The sequence below is a fragment of the Oxyura jamaicensis genome, chromosome 3 (genome assembly GCF_011077185.1).
Source record: "Oxyura jamaicensis isolate SHBP4307 breed ruddy duck chromosome 3, BPBGC_Ojam_1.0, whole genome shotgun sequence".
NCBI lineage: Eukaryota > Metazoa > Chordata > Aves > Anseriformes > Anatidae > Oxyura > Oxyura jamaicensis.
The window spans coordinates 40414223-40429639 of record NC_048895.1 but is presented as its reverse complement, the minus strand read 5'-3'; the positions used below and the strand labels follow the sequence as shown (position 1 = coordinate 40429639).

The 15417-nt window shown below is 47.2% G+C and overlaps 1 long non-coding RNA gene across 2 annotated transcripts in view; it reads right to left on the bottom strand.

The window, feature by feature from the left end:
• LOC118164737 overlaps positions 1 to 15019 on the bottom strand; it is a 60304-nt gene extending 45285 nt beyond the window's left edge. Inside the window, exon 1 of one of the 2 annotated variants that reach the window (XR_004749640.1) lies at positions 14591 to 15019. This is a non-coding gene — a long non-coding RNA (uncharacterized LOC118164737). The remainder of the gene's footprint in view (positions 1 to 14590) is intronic. The other variant, XR_004749641.1, reaches the window with a different exon arrangement.
• Positions 15020 to 15417: the final 398 nt, after the last annotated feature.

The window sequence follows — 15417 nt, the reverse complement described above, 5'->3', positions numbered from 1 at the left end:
TACTGGAAAACTTATCTCGGATCTAATAGATGTCACATAGCTGAAAATTTCATTTCATTCAATGTTCATTTCTGCCCAGACAGCTGAGCACCATGCTGTATTCTCCGCAAACAAAATGTCCATCCAAGAAAAAAGAGGTTATTGCACTCAGTACAGTATTCAAAATCTTGGTATGCCACCAACTATGCATGACAAATGCTGGAGAGGAACAAAGTCTACAGGAAGAGGAGAGCGTGCGTGCTTTGGAGAGGCAGAGGGGACCCAGCCCACAGCGTTCGAGTCCAGCTCCAATTTTTCTCAGCGTTCCTGCCTTTTTGGATGGAAGTTTTGGTCTGTGTGTATTTCTGCGGAGAAGGCAAGGAGGAAGGGAGGGAGCCTTTTCTTCTTTCCCAAACAACATATCAGCCCGTCCTGGACTCACCCGCCAACATCTAACAAGCAAAGACAAACAACATCACAGCTCCACAATACTTAAGCTTGATTGAATGACGACAATTCCACGTTAAAAAAAAAAATGAACATCATAGCCTTCCACAGCTGCATCAACATTATCTATAAAAAAGCATGACACTACATGAAGCTTTGGCCGTGCAAGCCAAGAACCTAAATCAGCCACAGTTTGGAGCACGGCCATTGCCAAATCCTCGTGTAAAGTGATGCTGCCATATTGCTTACTTTCCACTGAGGTTTTCCACAAAGTAACAGCTGTAGCAGACTCCCAGAAAACAACAACTCCTTCCAAGTCTTTCTTCTCTGAAAATGTTGTTTCTTCACTTTATTCTTCCCCATATGGAAGGGGAGAGGAGGGGAAAAAAAAAGAAAAAAAAAACAACCCTGAATGGCCCTATGAGACAAACTGAAAAAAGACAGACTGTGAGAAAAAATAATCACAAAGATTGCCTGGAAAGAGAGTGGTTATCTGTAAAATTAAACCATTGGTGGGCTCAATTTTTCTTTTCATTATACCAGCATGGTGGGACAGAGAATCAAGCCCAGGGAAAATATTTCTGGAGCAGCCCTTCTGATTTATGATCAGCTCAGCCATTCTGACAAGATCAGAAAAGCATTGGATTCTTTCCAGTTGAGCACCACCGAAGGCCAAATCATTCCTATTTAGGGAAAAACAAAACTTCCCTCTGCTTCAGTAAGAATAGTGTTTAGCACCAAGCATAGAGAAAACTGCCTTGTTTCAGCTAGCCTGCCGAAGTGCAGCTGAGATGGAAGGGTGATACCAGGCTGCTGTGGGTGGCTTCAGATCGCACTCTTTTCTCTTGATTTAATCTTGGACGTCACTAGGTACCACATAGGGTGACGCAGAGGGATTCATTATAAATGACAAAAAGCCCTCTTAACCCAGAAGTTATTTGATTTTCAGTGTGCACAGATGGCTGTTGACTCACTGGAGGCAGGAATGACAGTACTAGCAGACTGGCAAGAGCAGAGACTCGTGGCATTAGAAAACACAGATTCACAGGGTGGATTGCCATCTGAAGATCTATGAGCTACAGTGTAGTAAAAAGCAACACTGCACAGAGATGGGGCTTTCCAGCTGGTGGACTGCTGGGTATTACCAGCTTGTGACTACCAGCATGATGCAAAGATGTGGCTTGTTATGGGTACTTGGGTGTGACACCCAACAACAGCACAGGGTGCTTACAGAGAACAGCAACAGAAGGCGTGCAGCATCGCCCCGTCACATCCCACGTGGCTCTTGGCAGTGCCTCACAAGTCCTCAGCTGCCTGTGAGGCTTGCTGTACTGCTCTTACAAGCAATCTCAGAGACCAAAATGGTCTTACTTCTCTGCACAGAAAGAGGAGGGAACCTGACCTCCTCCTGCAAAACTAATGGCTTAGGATAAAATTGTCTCCTGGCCTGTGCAGGAGGAGCAATATGAAGAGCTCCGCACCTTGGAAGTCAGCTGAGAAGACTGTGTCACTTCGGTTGATGCTGTTACAAGCTCCTAGGTGACCTGGCTCAGTCTTGCCCCACATCTCAGAGCAGGAGCAGCAACATGGCCCACAGGAGCACACCGGGCTGTGCTGCCTCCTCCACCCCATCTGCTGCAGGCATGCTCTGCAGTTGCAGGAGCTGCTCATCACAGTCAGGAAACAGGTATCGCTAAGCCAAGCCCCTGATTACAGCCAGCATAGAATGTTACAGCTCCAGGTCAAATAGTAAATGCTGCCATATGGTGATCCACCCAAATGCACAGCAGCTCGGGAGGGGTATATTCATGTTGGTGTGGGCCCCCTTCCCCAAGAAGCCCTCTTCTCCCTGTTTCACTCAGCTCGATATCTGAAGCCCACAGCGATGAGGATGGCAAGAGAGCTGAGATCAGGGAGGAAGCTACGATTACTTAATGCACATGAAGGGGTTCTACCAGCTCAACACATGCTTCCTTGAGCCTTTTTGGCATCTCTCCATTTACTTCATGAGCACTGACAGCTGCCAGGCTTGGGAGACACATCTGCATGCCTTGCCTGTATTGGAAGAGAAACGTGGTCCATGTGCAGGAGCCTCTCACCCCATTTGTAGCAAGGAGGAACAGCAGTGGTATCAGGAAACTGTTTCTTTAACTCCTTGTTCAGGAGAGCTGGCAATCCAAGTTAGCACTGACCAAAGCTCCTCCTATGTTGATGGCCACCTTGCACCTCTACAACCTTATGATGTTCATCAAGCTCTCTTGTGACCAAGGTTGACTTCACACAAAAGCTGGAGAAACAAACATACCCTTTCAAGTATAGCCACAGCATACAAAACAAAACAAAGACTAAAAGCAACACCAGAGAACAAAGAATCTGATCATTTTTACTGACCCAAAGTGGAAAAAAAAAAAAAGTTTCTGTTTACCGGCAAGGGTCTATGTACTCAGTGTGATCTTCAGTCTCAGGGATGTTCTCTCATCATGTTCTCTAATTGTTTCCAAGGTCTGATGTGAATATTTTTGGCAGTTAGTTTGTCATGAATTGACACTTATTTTGTCAACCTATCTGCAGCAAAACTGCAGTTCCTCCCTCCTTGTAGACCTGGCAGAAACAAAGATTACTCATTGCAGGTTTCCAAGAAGCTCCTGAAGCCAGTGCTCAGAGTTTGCATAACAACCATTGTCGACAATCCACCTACAACAGCTTAAAAATACAGTTTTCAATGGGTGAGGAGAGGCCGGGAGTTCTCAGAAGGACTAGTCAGATTCAGGATTTTATTAATAGAACCGGAGGCGTTCTCATGAAGGAAAAAAAAAAAAAAAAAAAAAAAAAAAAAACCTCTTGTTATCTTAGCTGTCATCAACAGTCACCTTTTCAAAAACAGACAGGCTAGATGCAGAGTATTCCTGTAGATGAGCAAACAGAAAGCTGCTGCATAAAAACATGAAAGCAAAATGGAGAGCAGCTCAGGATCATTGCTCAGGTCCTCGCTGAGAAATGTTCTGTGCGCAGCTGCCTACTTTATGCGTGCTGGCCTCACTTAAGTGACTTTTCTTTTTCATTTTCTTTTCTTTTTTTAATATGGTGCCATGCATTTCACCCATAGAGAGCTAATTGCCAAACAAAGGGAGCCCACCAACAGAACGCGCATGAAGCTATTTGTGGCACGGGCCCCAGCACTCTCTCCAGCCAAATAATGCAATTACATGAATTGGAGTGCACAATAGGCACTCCCTAAAATAGCAGATTAATAAATAGGGATGGGTGATAGATGTTGGTGAAGGCAGGGAGCCCTGCAGCGCACGGTGCTGAGGGGGACAGAAGCAGGCCGGAGGGATGGGACAACATGGCTGCCCCTTCGCCTGGGCCTGCTCCTGGGAGGGAGCCTCCCCGGGAGGAGCTGGGATCGAGCTGCCCCAGCTGCAGGCTGTCCCTTCAGCCCAGAAGGATGAAGGACCTCCTTCTCCAAGGCCTCTGGAGAATGGAGGGACATGGGAGCTCTTAGTGGTGGTCATGAGAGTGAGGGGGACAGGCGAAGTGCTCAGGGAACAACAGGGACATCACGTCCGGCTGTGCTGAAAACCTCCGCTCTGCACAAATAGCAATACTCACAGTCCTGTCTGAACCAAATCCCCAGCCTGCTAGGTTCACCATTAACAATAATCCTCGCAACTTTCTCAGCCTCTCTGTTTACACAAGCTAGAGCTTTCATACATAAAACTCTTAAACGAAAACATTAAAGAGCAGCTGGCACCTCTTGGAAAACACATAAAAAGTCTGTTTCCAAACAGCATTGCTTCTATACCATATATTTCTGCAGTTTTCACTCCCCTCATTCCTTATTTCCAGAGGCATTTGCATGAAAACAGGAACTTTGTTTATTAAAGCGTTCATCTGCTCCTGCTGCTGATTTCCCACCTGAAGCCCGAGTCCCCCGGGTCTGACATCATTGCTGCAGGCTCTGGAAATGATCATGAAGTCACCGACAGCAGGCAAGGGCTGGGGAGTAAACAGCAAGAAGATAGAGCCTCTCCCACTGCCAAATCCCGAGATCCTTATCCAGTTTTTCCTGGAGTGATATCCCATTGACTTCAGTGGGATATCGACCAAAATAAGGCCATCAGCATTTGGCGTTTCAGCTGTTCCTCCCATCCTGCTCCTGTCTTCATCAGGATCTCACCCCCTGCATCCGGTCTGGGACGCCCACCAGGGCACGATGCCATCTCTCCCAGCACCGTGTCCTCGCCCTGCTCCCTACAAGCAGTGGCAAACCTGGGGGGAGACTGCCTCGTCCTTATATCAGTGCCTATAAATGGCCCCTTCCCCATCACACGTCCTGAGGCAGCACTGAGCACTGCACGGGGGGCTGGCTGGGGGGAGCGGGGCTGCCCCGTGCACAGCCATAGGCAGGAGCAGCAGTGCCAGAGGCTGAGGATGACTGAGGGCACCTGGAGATCATCTACAAACGCCTTTGCAGACAGGCTAAAGCAGGGAAAGATGTGTTTCACGTGCAGAGGTAGAGAAAAGAAACACAGGAACTAAAATGTCTCCTCACATTAGGACAAGAAGACATAGCAAAGACATCTTTTTCAGAACAGATCCAGCAACATTAATCAAATCTACATTTTTCACCTCCTGTTCCATGTAAACTATGAGAAAATGACTGTGAGCTTAGGGAGCTTCATTACATCTCTTTTCACATACAAAATGTCTGCCACAGTGGAAGCCCTCCCCTCCTGCCATCCGGCATGCACAGCTGATATAAAGCATACAGCCCAAATACCACCCTCTTTTCAACTGGTACCTCTTCATAGAAGTGGCAAGCATCATGCCACAGGCTAGGTACGTGTAACATCTCTCTACGTGACTGCTGCAGAGCTGCAGAGTTGCAGCAGGGGTTGTAACTTGGCCCAACTTGATCAGCACTCTCCCTCCAGCTGTCTGCGGCAAGCAGACTGCTTACCTTCCCACCAACCCACCTTGGGCCATGCTGGACTCCAATCCAGGCTGTGAAATGCTAATGCTGTTGAGCAGACATCTGAAAACATCTGAAGGTCTATATACCCCTGAAAGTGGGATGTGGCTGAGTGGGCCAGCCCTGTTAGGAACAGGGATATTGATGCTGCTCAGGAAAGGTGGAAGCAGAACATGGGACTCACAAGCTACAGGATTCTTCAGTTCACTTTTGTATGCCATGCTTGAAAGCCTTTACATATATAGTGCTACATCTTTATTCAGTGCTGGTATTGGGATCGTGAACAGTGTTTCAGAAATACTGATTATTTGTCTAATATCAGCAGGTAATGTTTGGTAAGGCAAAGGGCAAAGAAAACAATGCAAGATGTATTTATCCTTGCAAATGAAATCAAAATTCTTCCCTCTTTGCAATGGCTTTGATTTGATTGATCAACATGAACTGGCTCCCTGGTCACAGCACTCTGCTTGCATGCCCTAGGCTGGACTTGGCTGCTGGGAGAGGGTGAGTCAGCGAGCCCAGAGCAGGCCCCATGTGCCCATTGTCCCCCGAGCCACCACAGCACCCCATGGCCAGCCAGGCACCTCCAACGGGTCCTGCTTCCCCTGCTCACACAGCCTATATATACTGCACCATCCAATTTCCTTCAGTTTAGTTCATTGTTACAGTCCAAACCAGTCCGAGTGTTTTCCTTGGAAGTGGCCTACAGTCCCATCACACCATACTTCCTCTGCACAGAGTAAGTGTTATTTAACAGCTTTGATTATTTTGGAGAGACGTTCTTTTTTTTTTTTTTTTTTTTGAGAGGAGAATATATTGAAACTGATTGTATTGGCTGCGTGCAACTATATTTTCTGGATGTCTCTCTCTCTCTTTGTACAAAATATGAGAAACGAACCTGAGCAACTTTTCAAGAGGGGCATGATGCCACACTCACATGCAACCTGCATAATGAAGTCGTCACCTCTGCCATGTTAAGCATGGAGTAGAAGGAAGTACAGGCACGCTGGGGAAAGGCATCCAGGCTCCCTGCTCAGTCACCCCAGAGCACACCCAACCAAGTCAATAAGAGTTTGGTCCAAAACAAGTAACAGCAGGAAGAGCTGATAAAGCTCCTTTGGCTGCTGTTTATCCCCTTTAATGCACCACCTGATAGCATAACTGTAACCTGTCAAAGAAGGGTTACCCTCATTTTTTGACATGGGCTTGAGAATCCAGGCAAACAAAGAGTAAATATTTCAATGCAACTGAAAGTGTCTCTGACTCATCATATCATCGTCATATTTCTGGGAGCCACTGGCTTCATCCACTTTCCTCAGCCCATCCCTTAGGACAGTTCACTCCAGGAGCTCTGTATTTTCTCACAATATCACAAATGTTCTTCATAAAAATTGGCATTGTTCATTTTAGAGAGAGAAAGGGAGAAGAGCCCTCCCTTGTTCTGCCTTCCAAGCCTTGTTTTTCCATTTCCTTACTTTCAAATCATAGTATAGCAAATGTTCAAGGTCTTCCTCCCACCTGCTTCTCCAAGGCAGTTTTAAATTAGCCATGATTTCCTTCTCTTCTCAGCTTCTCATTTTTTCCAAGTCTGTACTATCAAATCCTAACACCCTCCTTCCCTTTTTGTTATTCGAGACAGCCCAGCATCATTCTGTTCATTCATTAGGACACTTCCGCCCACTCCACAGATCCAATATTCTCCACCTCTGCTCTGCATAAATGCTTTCATCTCCACATTAGTCTAGCTCTTGCTTCTAGCAGCTGCTTTTTACATCTTTTTTTTTTTTTTTCTTTTTTTTTTGTCTTTTTTTTTGTGTGTGTGTGAGCAGCCCTGCCCACTCTGCAGGGCTGCCGAGTCTTTCCAAAGCAAATGCTTTCCTGTGAGGAGGACAGACCATGGCAACAGAAGCAAAGATTGCTCGCTGGAAAACCCATTTGTTCAGTATTAAATATATACATATATTGTCTCTAATTCTAAGGGGGCCCACCCTATGCTCTGGGCACCTTTACAGCAACAAAAATTACAATGTCACTGGTATTAATAGCAAGAAACAGCACCGGCTCATCCCGCTACAAATCCCTTGTTCACATAGTGCTCTGAATGACACTGAAACTTCAAATTCAGTGGTGATCCCTCCTCAGCCTTAGGCAGCCTCCCTCCAGAGGGAAGCCAGGCCATATGGCACAGGGAGGTAATGGACCCATGCTGCTGAAGGCCACGGGGACAACACGTGTCCCAGACCAGCAGCTCCCCCTGGTACAGAGGAGGACCCTGCGAGGGTCCCCCATTTAGCCCTGAGTATAAGGGCTGAACTTGCCTGGCTTACAAAATCCTATAATACGTGTGCACAGAACTGTTACACTGCAATTTAATCCATATTGGTGCTCTATTTATCTGTCCGTAGCCTTAGCATCTTGCTGCCTCTACGCTCCTAAATCACCCTTCATACTCCCATTATAGTCTCCTCATTTAATTTTCTGGCTCTTCAAGCGAACTCTCACAGTAATGATCTCTTCATATCTCTGCATTCTCGCTTTCCAAAATGCTGTCCCTGTCTCAGTTACCATGCAAACATGTTAAGGCACAGAGCTGAAATGTTATGCCAGAAAAAGCAACCAACGTTGTTTTGGTACACGCAGTGGTCAGCATGCCCCCCTGGGGAGCCTACCAACCTGTAATTAATATCCTGAGTTTCTGAGCCGGATGAGTCCTGTTCCTTCTCTTGTCCAAACCGCAGAGACAAGAACCTCCAGCCTGTCCAACATCTCACAAATCCTGGAACTGAAATGGGGATACAGAAAGGGAAAGGGGAAAACCACAATGCTGCCTGGCAGTGCTGGCATGAGGACTGGGGACCTCCTCACGCCTGTAGAAGCAGTGATGCCCCTTACCGGAGTGAGCAGGCCGTCATACTTGACTGAAGGCATGTTACTCGGATGCAGTAGTCAAAATCTCCCTCTTGAACACACTAACGAGCCCGTTCCACATCTGCTGATGTGAAGAAATCAGAGGGAGGCCTGAGGAAAATGGGATCTGAACACAGCAAAAAAAGATAAGCTTACATGCAACAAATAGCTGCAGCACAGCAATCCCCTTCTTTTTTTTCTGCCTGCCTGTCGCGCTACTTTGAAAAATCCTTCCAACTGCAGGCTTTTGTCCTCCAGGTGAGGGGAGCAAAGGCATGCAGCACTGCATGCTAATTCTTCTCCACTGCCCAGCGGTGACGGTACATTTCATACCTATGGCATGAAAGCTCCCGCAGGCACACCGCCAAACCTCGCTCTGCTGTGCTCCTGCACAGCACCAGGATCAGCACAGAGACACATCTGCCCAGGGCTGGCATCTTTGATTTATTGATTTATTTTGAATACATTGTTCCTCTTGCACATCCACCTCTCCCCGCAAGGAATCGAGACCTTTGGACTTTCCTGATGACTTCATCCGTCGCACTCATCTCCCACAAACTATAGGTCCGATGTCGGACTTGACCCAAACTGGCTGACACAGGCTTCTCATCTGCGTGGCGTGGCATTCAGAGAAATCGATTCGCTGGAGTGCCAGTACTGCGTTACATTCAGCAGTGCTCTCCAGGCATGCCGTGAAAGGCACCCTCACAACAGTGGGCTTATTGACCCCTCCAGTAGAAACTCTGGTACTGAGCATCCTTCTCAGCTCCCCACACTCCAGAGGCAAAGTGTCCACCTGGCCACATGCCTGACACCTAGTATAAAGAATAAAGGCTTGTAACTCCACTCTGTTTGGTAGAGTTGCCTTCCCAGCCCTTTCCATCAGCATAAAAATTCACCCCTGAGGTTCCTCCCAAGGGAAAGCAACTCCACCACTGCCCAGCCCGGAGGGACACCGCAGCCATTAGCTGTTCAGCACCGCTGGGGCCCACGTCAGCACGGAGACAGGTGCAGACACACCGAGAAATGTGCCACCACTATTCAGTGACACAAATGTCCCCAGTTTCTAAATCCTGTAGAAGACTGTGCTCCAGTCTTTTTCCCCACCTGCTGACCTTGGTAAGATTGAAGACCTGTTTATGGCAGATGATGGTAGCTAAACAAATGCTGAAGTGAAAGTCTACAGATGTTTCTGCCACTAGTGTCTGAATAAAACAAAGGCTGAAACAAGGCTAGACATAGCTTGGCTAAGGATCAGACCAAAGATATCAGAACTTTTAGAGTACTTGGAATATTTTAAGGTACATCCATCACTAACTGAAGACAGGCTTGGTTCATTTTTTGTGATATATTGGAAGTAATTTGCAAAAGTGAGCATGAAAACTGAAAGCATCGTGGAAATGTGCTCTGAATGGCTGCACTACCGTGGCTATGGAGGGAACTCAGCACAGGAGACATAAATATATATATAAAAGTCAGTTCAGAGCTGACTGGCTGTTTTCAGCTCGACTGCGGTGCCCCAGAATGTGCCATTCTGGGACATCCTGAGATGACAGACTTTCTGATATGAAAATCACTTTTTACTTTCATATTTGTGGTCCACAGTGTCCCTCTCTATAAAATGTCGCCTATGTATTAATTGCTTTTGCATGTGATACTATTTTTAAAGCTGGCGCACGTTCAGCATTTATTCCCATCGTTGCTTCACGATGCAAATGTCCCCTGCACGTCTCTCTTAGGCACTTCAAAGTACCTTTAGTTACAAGTCTCTTTAGGCATCTGAAACATCCTGGTGCCGTTTTCCTCCACCTGGGAGCCTTGGCACAGTGTGCCTCCCGGCTCCCAGGGCAGCGCTGAACGCCAGCCCATCCACCTAGCAGGCTGCTAGCACAGATAAATGCCTCACCGTTTTGAGACAGAGCCGTGTCAGTTAGCCGAACAAAAAAGCCCTACATTCATTTCTTTCGCTAGCAGGCTCACTGCTTAGTCAGCTGTTACAACAACGTGTAAAACCTTTGCTAAAAGAGCTGTGGTAGAAAATAGCTGATCAGTAAGTCTGAAGTGTCAGAGCTGTCTGGGTAGGTGGAGGCACTAACAGGAAAGCAGGAAACCCAGTCTGTAAGCTTAGAGCTTGTGGAAAGGAAACAGTTTCCATTCAGCACAGAGATTGCAGAACAACACTGACATGAGGGCTCGGAGGCAGCCAAAAGTCATTTTCTCTCTCCCCGTGTAATGATTTCTGGTTGCTGCAGCTCTGCACTCCTGGGAGGAAACGTGGGCTAGCCTGCACTTAATGCTGCTCATTGTTCTTACTATTACGGCTGTGGGGAAGGGAGGCAGAGGATCTATTAACGTATTTCACACAAGTCTGTGCGAAATAACCCAAATAAATCACCCTACGAGCCCTTTTTTAACAGTTAGCCTGCTACCTTTGACACCGGCTACAATTAGCACACTAACTTATTTATGTGCCATAAATCCACCTCTCACAAAGACCTGTTGTACTGGCTTGTTACCACAGACCTGTGAGCTTTGGTAAATTCGTTAAGTCAAGCTTACTCCTCTCTTACAAAGGGTTTCAGTAGCTTGCAGCAGCGTGAAGGTAAATCGTACAAGGGCTGCTTTCTCCTCTGTGACTCCTAGGGCTGGTCACAGCTCCGGTAGTCACCCCTTGCCAAGTGCAAGGCAGTCTACCCTGACTAGATCTGGGAATAGATCTTCCACATGGATCTCAGAGGAAAAAATGAGGACTCGGAGTAAAGTAACCCCAGAGGAATCGCCTCCAACACCCCCCACCCTGGCAGCTGCTGCAAGGGAGCTTTCAATTTTAATCACAAATTATTTTCATGGCAGCCCGCAGTAAAATTAAAACAAGTGTCACAAGACAAAGAGGCCTTACTTTGGTTTACAAGTTTCATGCAACATCCTTTGGGGGTTCAATTCCAGGAAAAGCAAATCGGCAGCTCAGATAAAGCCGATGCAGCTCTGAGCACCGCGAGCGCGGGGTGCCATTGGCTCCTCGCGCAGTGCGGTGCGAGCGAGCGGTTAGCTGCACGTGGCGGTGCCTCCGGCTGGAACAGGCGGTGGTTTGCATGTGGCTGTGTCCAGGGCTGCGCTTTTATAAACGTCACCCCAGGTAGCACATCCTTCCCTCTGGCTGACCAATCCTGGCAGGCAAGTCGCTTACAAACAGCTTCTGCCAGGCTCCCCGGTACCAGCGGGGTAGACCAGGTGACCAAGCCATGTCGACGTCTAGGAGTCTGCCCGTGTTCCTACCCATACAGACCTGTGCCCGCCCTGTGGTCGGGGTGCTGCCTGGCACCCTGAGGTCTCCCCTCTGACACTGGCTCCTCTGTGAATGATGAGTTATTTTTCAGAAGGCAGGCACTGGGACGGGTTGCCCAGGGAGGTGGTGGAGTCACCATCCCTGGGGGTGTTCAAGGAAAGGTTGGATGTGGTGCTTAGGGACATGGTTTGGTGGGTGACATTGGTGGTAGGATGACAGTTGGACCAGATGATCTTAGAGGTCATTTCCAACCCTAATGATTCTGCGATTCTGCATGTCCTGAGCACCTGGGAGGCTGGAAGTGTCACAGGCAGCGGTCTGGAGCAGCGAGGGAACTGAGCACACCCTCAGCGGGTGACTTACTCTGGTTGATACATCTTTTGTGGACACTCACATAGTCCTTTTTTCCTGCAAAATCAACAGAGCAGCATGGGTTTTGTCAGTGAGCACACCAGTGCTCTGCCTGGGCTCCATCCTGCTCACAGCATCTCATCTCCCCCAGCACTCATTGATCAGAAGTGAGGCTCCACCTTACCTCATCCCTTTTCCCACTCTGATCCTGGTGGCTGCCAAGGGCAGATGTTTGTCATCCCTCTTCCCAAAAATACAGTGGGAACGTTCCTTGTATGCTGGAAGTGTCCTCAGCCCGGGAGGTGTCCTCAGCAAAACAGGGCCACCGAGCTCAGCACTGCAGGGCAGAGGGAAGCAAATGGCAGAGAGAAGCAACAGGGATGGATTTCCACCCACATCCTACAGCCACGATCGCCAAACCTTTGAGATAAGTTAAAAATCCATGCACCGCTTGGAGGTCCCATTTAATCCACCTCAGCCCAAAGGAAGCCTTTGAACCTGGGCTTCAAATCATGCTACCTGCTAGACAAGAAAGGCATTAAGAATGAGTAGGGTTGAGTAGAAGAAGCAAAGAAGGCTGCTTTGGACACTCCAGTGAGCTCCCAGTCTCTTCCCTAGCAGAGAAGGCCAGCAAGGCTGCAGGCTGGACCACCAGTATAGGTGAATTTTTCCCACTAGTTGTAGCTTCCACTGGCAGAAAATCATAGAATCATAGAATATCCTGCTTTGGAAGGGACCCACAAGGTCATCGAGACATACTCTATGTTAATACATTCCACTTGCATTAAAATCACATTTCCTTTTTTTATATTTTTTGTATTTTTATTATAGAATATAAATTTAAATGTCCCAAACAAAAAAAGTAATCCCAAAATGAAATTCTGAAATAAAGCGCCTCATTCCAACCAGACAAACAGGGAGCATTTCATACAAAATAATTTGGTCTGTATATTTTTCTAAACAAAACTGTATTGCAACCAATGCAATCTTATCAAGACCATTTGTATTTATAAAATGGTATTTTAAAAATTAAAAAAGTATACTTTGGCAAAGCGTTCAACTGGCTTTATTAGCATCATTAAGAATCCTCTCGCATTTCCTTATTTTTCAGCAGCTAGCAAGGAGGTATGTTCAGAATTTCATTATTTGAAAATGAGGCAATAAATAAAATAAAAAATAAAGAGTCATTTGTACTCCCATAATGGCTTCCTCTCCAAAGCTTCGAAGCAGTTTACAAAAAAAAAAAAAATAAAAATAAAAATAAAAATAAAAATAATTAAAAAAAAAAAAAAGGAATAAAAGAAACCAACATGATTTAACTGCCCCTCTTGTAATGTAGTCATTCCCCCTTTTCATAGCTGGGAAAAACATCTCTTGAGAGAGCCTCTGCTCATTTCAGATGTCTGCGTTCAGAGAGCCAGGAGCCTGATTTACCACGGTTTATTGTGCTTAGACACAGTGAATACGATAGGTGCTCAGTATTTCTAGCAAGTAAGACCACAGGCGTCTCAAGGCAGCTCTCCCAACCTGCTAGAATCTGCTGGCTATCTGGAGCGAATGTGGAAAGCTGGAAGCTGAGCCCATGTCCCCCAGCCCCAGGCTTCTCTCCAGATCCCAGGACACAGCAGGCCAGAGGCAGTGCCCGCTACCTTGCACTAGTTTTCCCAGACACAGATGGGATGGATATTTTGTGCGTTTTATTAAGCAGGAAGAAGTGCTCCACACAGAGCCACGTTAACTGCTTGACCGGCTCGGTTCTCTATTCCCCTTTGCTCTTTTTCCATTGCATTCCTGTTGGTCTACATCTAAAGACAGAGAAGAATTCCTGGTATTTAAAAACTTGTTAATGTTTTCTGGTGCCAAATATGACAGACATCTATGCAGTTATGGAAAAGGCAGGAAAGCAAGGCTGGTTCTGGGGAAGAAATGTTTCTTTCATTTCCTTCCCTCTCTAATGTCAATGGATATTAATTTTAAACCTTGCTGGCACTCCACCGTAAGGAGAGTGAAAGATCTTGTTCTTGCATCCAAACCAGTATCAAATAGGTGCAGCTCTACATTTAAAGCATCCCCACCAAGTCATTCAGTCCCAAAAAGGACGATGGCTTTCATGGCAGCACAGAATTTGCCGTATTAGATGTAGTGGGCGACAGGATCACAAGTCTTACTGCTTTATTCCAGAAGTGACCCGTATTTCATCCTGTGCTTCAGAGAAGGATGAAAGGCCTCCATAACTCACCCTAAACATAACCATATGGAGAATTTTAAGAAGAGTAAGCAAATAGGGGCCTACAGAAATACTAGGAAACTGTGGCATTCATTTCTGAAGTCTCAGAGGGATTAGCGGAGCGATTACACTGCCCCAAGTTTCCTACAGCAGGGAAGCATCCTTCTGCCATATTCCACAGTCACAAGGGGGACTTTTCAGCAGAGAAAACACAGGACAGAATGCAAAAACATCCCGGTGCCCAAACCTGCCAAAAATCAACCCCTTAACCTGTTTGCAATGCAGGCAGTCCCGGAGCGGGTCTGTACCATCAGTGCTGTACAATGACAGTAGCCATAAGGATTCAGAATGAGCACGAGGACCGGTGAGGCCATTAATAACAGCAATAAATGCTGTTCTGCATGAGGAAAACACTTACCCAAGGAATAAAAACAATCGTTTTAGGATGCGTTATGTCCTCTGTGAAATTCCCACCGCATTTGCACAACGCCACAGCAATTAAGGAGCAGCTCCCCATGCCAGCGAGCAGGCTGCCGTCCCCCCGTGCTGCCAGAGGTTGCTCGGGGCATCGGGAGCGCTCCCAACAGGGCTGCCCCTGCCTGTCAGAGCCCCCACGTTGCCTCTCCTGCTCACACCTTCTCCCCCCCGGGTGGTAAATGCGGCTCTCGCCCAGCCAGCTGGTGGGGTTACTCCTTTGCTGGAGAGCCTCGCGGGCCGGCGTGCTGCTGCCGAGGTGCCGCAGGGTGTTGCACAGCTCAGAAGCCAGCCACGGTTGTGTAATGATAGCCTACCGCCGCCCGCCAACTGAGGGCTGTGTCAGGCCGGCACGAAAACAAGCCTGGGAGCTAAAGGAGGGAAGATTAAAGCAAAGAGGCAGCATGTTTTTTAATTGTGCCTTAGAATTTCTAATCTAGTTAATGGCCCTTCTAGCCCATCTTGTGTAAAGAAACGAGCATGTGGCATGTACTGAAGGAGGATCAACACTGACACACCGACAGATGCGCTTATTGGCACAAGAGACTCGATTATTTCTTGGACTGGGTTTTTTTACTTGCAAGCTAGCCAGCAGCAACTTGCTTTTTTGGAGGGGAAGGGAAGGATCAAACAATCGCTGCAGAGGGATATTAGTTCCCTGGCACTTACTCTTCTTCCATTACAGACTCTTTGCTCCAACAAAGAGACAATGCTGCCGTTCCTTCCCCCTGACTAACTGGCAACACTTTATCCATCTCTGTTTTGCTGCTT